Source organism: Zeus faber (genome assembly GCF_960531495.2).
Source record: "Zeus faber genome assembly, chromosome: 16".
Classification (NCBI taxonomy): Eukaryota; Metazoa; Chordata; class Actinopteri; order Zeiformes; family Zeidae; genus Zeus; species Zeus faber.
This window is the reverse complement of record NC_137202.1, coordinates 7,020,871-7,026,400: the sequence shown is the minus strand read 5'-3', so window position 1 is coordinate 7,026,400 and position 5,530 is coordinate 7,020,871.

Here is a 5,530-nt window from a genome sequence, read left to right as displayed (position 1 = left end):
CATGAATTCTCCCTGTTTCAGAAAAACCTAAAATTGACTGCTGGCACACAAGTGGCATTTGAGCAGAAGAACACTGGAATTGCTATGTCGGACACAGAATTCTTCGGAGCTGCTGTGGTACAGGGAGGAAGCAGAACGAGGTGCATACCGATAGGGTTGCAGCTGAGAAATAGAAAGAGAGTCGTGGAGAGATAGAGACAGCGTAGTGGAGGGATAGAGATAGAGGGAGAGAGAGAGAGAGAGAGCGAGAGATGTGCCAAGGCCTCATTAGCAAAAAGGACTCATTTAACTTTTCTCAGCCTTAACCTCTGAACCTAACATCTGTTGCTACTGTAGTCGCCATGATGTTGCAGCTTCCTTTGGTGGGCCGCAGGCCCATCAACCTCTGCCTGGTTGTTGTGTGGACTAAAATGGGCCATATTGTCTCCAAATGTGTCTTTTCCTTTTTTTTTGTAAACCAGGAGATAAGAAAACAAAATAAAATAAAATCGCTCCACCTATAGGAATAATCTGATTACTTCTTAGATTGCATCCAAATCAAATTTTTATCGTCTTACCCCTCACATCTTTCAAAAGGCAATTTTTTTTTGCTTTCCGATATAATTTGATTGGCCATGTTTCCAAGTAAAATTCAAAAACAAGATGGATAAATTATTATTCTTGGTATGCAAATTAAACTTCCTTGACCATATTGTCCACTTTTGGGAATTTAAGGTGGCATTGAGGGCTTTGTTTCTTTGCAATACTTCATTTCAGGCCAGGGAGTTGTGTCCATGTTCGGTGCAGGCAACATCCTAATAGTGAATATATATCAACTGCTACTGTTAAAGGCCATCCATTTATTTCTTCTGTCCTGCAGCCACAGTGAGCTGCCACTTTATTATCTCCACAATTGAAAGTCCTGTTTACACGGCAGTTTGAGGCGTCTTATGCCGTCTTTGTCTGTCTGTAAATTAAATATCTAAAATAAATGGAAGCTCTTTCAATAAACGTGAAGAAAAAAAAATGTTGTTCTCTGCCCTCAACCAGAGCTAAATGATTTCTTATTTATTCAGAAACGTTTTCCATTTGTTCATTGCACAGCGTTGCTGGAAATTAATTGGTTTATTCAAGCTGTGGTGCAGTTCAGTATGGAGCTGCATTGGTGCCTGGAGGTGAGAGAGGTGTCCCTCCTGCAAGCAAAGCTCCTCCCCAATTCATGCCAACCACCTGCATGTGCAACTCTCTGCATATCGTTTGTCATAACATAACATGTTATTTTCATGTGCATATACAGTATATAGCATTAGACCGTATATAAGTAGCAGTCATTTTCATGTGGTAAAATAATCACACATGTGCCAGACAAATTAGATCTATGAGATGAGATCATCGATACAATGCACATTGAATTTTTTTTTTTTTTGTATTTTTAGAGCTTATAGAGCTTATTGTGTGTAATCACCGGGTGTCATGACATTTCACTGCATATATGTATGACCGTATGTATATGTATGTGACAAATAATCTCTTGAACTTGAACTTGAACTTGAACTTGAATATTAAAGCCACAATCAGTAACGTTGGACAATTAGGGACACATAGCGCCCCCCAAAGGAAGCCATAGAAACGACACCAACATTGCCAAATCCATACTCGGCGTCCATGGCGTCTATGCTCATGTAAGTTCGAGTCAAACCTTGAGATATAAGCGATGAAGTTCACGGCGGACTGAGTGGAGATCGACAGGTCTGGGAGTGCGTTTCCAGAGTCTGGAGCGCAACGCCTGCTTTGACGCTTGAACTCTCAGCAGCCATGCAGGGTACACCGGACTGACTGGCATTGATCAACAACATTTGCAGCCAACCGCCGTATATCATGGTTAAGTTACGATTTCACTTATTGTGCCTGTGAACTGATTTTAGACAAAGGCAGCTTCCCTTTGACAAGTTATTGGTGGTCCCAAAATGCTCCCAAAAGGATTTCACAACTCACCCCGTGGCAGTTAAGTTTAGAGTTAAATATTTGTATTCATTCATTACCCTGGTTTTCATCCTTTTGGGAAAGAAAAAGTTTGGATCAACATGTTGGGAGAAAATCCAACTAATATAAATGCCATGGAACAAAACCAATACTATAAATATAATTCTTATACACAAATCCCATATTCATGAATCTCATTAAAGCAATTCTAATTATCTATATTTAATATTCCAGAATGAATGCAGACAGGCTGTTTTCTCTTCTACAAAAAAACAACAAAACAAACATTGAAGTGGCTCAGGAAGGAACACACAACCTGCCTTCATGTGGTTAACTGTGTGTGTTGCAGAATATGTCTTTCTGTGTTCATTGTGCTTCGGCATTTCTTTCACATTTGTTTCCCAACATTTGGGTACGTTTGTTGTGCACATACCTGTACAGGTATCTAAATGTATAAAATATTTATACAATAAACCTTTTTTTCTTTTTTTTTTTTTTAACAAAAATATGATCATCAACACAAAACTCGGCAAAACGTTGTGCCAGCTATGGTTCACATTCAGGAAAATGACGTTCACGTTCAGGAAAAACGCTTTCATTTCAAACCTCCCCCTCACGTGAACTGGCAGGTTCTCCGTTCTCAACCTGTATACTTACAGTAACTGGAGGCCTTTGCAGCACAGAGAACTGAATTGGCAAAAGATTCCAGAAAACAAAAAGGGCAGTGCTTCAGGGAGCTTGTTGCTTTTGTTCCGCACGTACAGAAAATGACCATTTGCACAAACACTCTGATAATTCCTCTGTAATCGATGCAACACGGCGACGGTGAATTCAGAGCGCGACGATGAGGTGAACGACGCGACGCTGCATGGATGCGTTTTCATTATAATTCACATTGAACACGTCGCCATACAGTGCCGCTGTGTCCGTGCGGAGCCCTGCCAATGATTTCACTGGACTGGAGTTTACACCGATTCCTGCCTCCCTGGTCGGGGATGGAATGGGCTCAACATCACGCTCCCTGTTTGGCATAAGACGACGAGCCTCGGTCATTTGCATCAGTGCAAATGTAAATCATTCAGTCAGATGTCAAAGCGGCATTTACATCTCAGGTGATGAAATCGTCAAATAGTCTCTTTGGCAATTAAAGTGCAGAGGCAGGGATTAACGCTGCAATTATTTAAGCCGCGTTCATGGTTCAGTGACGCTCTCGAGTCTATCGATTTACAATTAATCATTTTCTGTTGTTTTCATCGGCTCTCAAAGAGACGGTTTAGAGGGTTGTTTCTTTGGGTTGTTTTTTTTTGCCGCTACCGCCCAAACTTGGGCTTTACCTTGACTGACAAGATTTTTTATTTTCCAGCGAGATTGAATTGTCAAGGTTTTGATGTCATCAAGCATGGCAGGTAACGTGAGATTAACCAGTCCACACCCAGTAGTACCTCCACTCCGAAATGTCCCTGTTCCCTGTGACGCCGCTTGATGCTGGAGTGAAGAGATTCTGCCACGAACAAGCAAATCAACCATCAGTTTGACTCAGTGTCTGCCGTATTGTTTACTCAGAATTCCAATTCGTATATCGATATTCCTATGGCGCATCCCGGAGCTCGATTGTCAGACAATTTTTTGTGCTACACATAACAACATTTAAACAAATTCTTTTAATGGGGAGATTTTCTTTGACTTTAGAAGGGGGGGAGGGGGGCATGGGGAAGGTGGAGGGTGCAGATACCTACAATAAAACTTAAACTAACCTGACGAAAGAACACCACCGTGGGAAGGTGTGTGTGAGTGTGTGTGTGTGTGTGTGTGTGGGGGGGGGGCATGGATGTATTAACATTTTAAATGCATGGGATTAAATTTTGTACTGACTAGTACGAAATGAAAGTGCGATACTGGTTTCCCTTTTTCTCTGATGGTCTATTAAATTCAAGGTTGGGAGAGAATTGAGATATATAGGGTCATACCCGCAGTATGAATTTCATCCATAGATACAATTTAACTGGATAAAAAAGTGGCGTTTGCGCGGCTGTGTACCCAATGTACCCATCAGCCAGTGCGGTAAACATTTACACGGTAACAGCGAGCTCCACCAATCAGACATCGCTGTTATACTTGGATTTATGGGTAGTGTAGTAGTTCTCCATGACATCACGAATAAAACATGTTTTTCTTAAAACAAGGTTGATATCATACAGACTTCTGGCCTCTGCAGGAGCAAGAACAAATTATTATATACATTGCGTGATATCTACGCAATTATTGATAAATGTTTGAAAGCCTAACGCTAAACCCTAACCCTAAAAAACACAAAAACTACAATTCTGCGCCATTTTGTTATGCATCTTGATGCAATTGCTTCATGGGTAAAGTAGTTGTATTATTAAAAACTTGAAAATTAAACAAATTTATGGGTGATGAACAACATGCATGTGTTACTCTGGGTTAATTTGGTTGGGGAATACCTCTGTTGTCAGAATGTACATATGTAATCAGCAAAACCCTGAATTATATGTTAGGCCATTTTAAGTGGCACCACCTATTGACACACCCCTCTCAAAATACATGTCCAGAGCTGTCCAAAACAGCCGACCTAATTTTTGTAGCTCTTTTAAGCTACCAAAATAAGCTCCAGGGTTCAAAGGTCAATATCTCAGTTTAGGGTCCACTGAAATCTCTCAAATGAGACTTTTCCATAAATGTGTTTGGTTTTGTTCTACAACAACAACAAAAAAAAAAAAGGCAATCCTGCCATCACAGTGGGGTGCCAAGTGTAGATTCCAAAGTCCATTCATATCATAAAATGCAATAAAATCCAAGTTTTGTTTTTACTTTGTCGAAAAAATCTCCGCATTTAAATTAATGGCTAGGGGGATGGTAGCTCAGGAGGTAGAGCTGGTCGTCTAGTAATCTAAAGGTTGCTGGTTCGATCGCAGGCTCCTCCTGCTAGCAGTAGCTGTAGTGTCCTTGAGCAAGACACTTAACCCCTAATTGCTCCTGATGGCTGCGTCAATCAGCATTTGAATTATCATAAGTCGCTTTGGATAAAAGCGTCTGCTAAAATGTAAATGATAGCAATGCCATGCTGATAAATGCTCAAACACTTGTATTGGGATTACAGTAGTCACAGAGCTACAGTGTGAGAGGCAGAATGAGGGAGAATGTAAATTACCCTTACATTCTGCCTTGGCCATAGAATAAACCTTCCTGTGCATCAGACACTATTTTGTCGGGCCAAATTGGACATAATTACAATGTACGCCAATGACTGCTAAGCCTGTATGCCCAGCCGCTTCATTCTAAAATTCTCTGATGATTCCGCCCTATTATCCCCGCCGACAGACAGAGACCTGCCCGGCTTATTCCCACAAAGTGTTGACAGCCCGGTGGTGTGGTGTGACTGGAGTGCCCCCAACCATAAACCAGGGGAAATTATTTTCAGCCTCCATCTTGACTCATAGCCAACCGCTTAATGTTAAGTGATAATGAGGAAATCAAGCAAGTCACGTCTCACAAATACATAAACGTATGCAGTGCCGCAACGGTGTCACGGAACATACGCGTGATT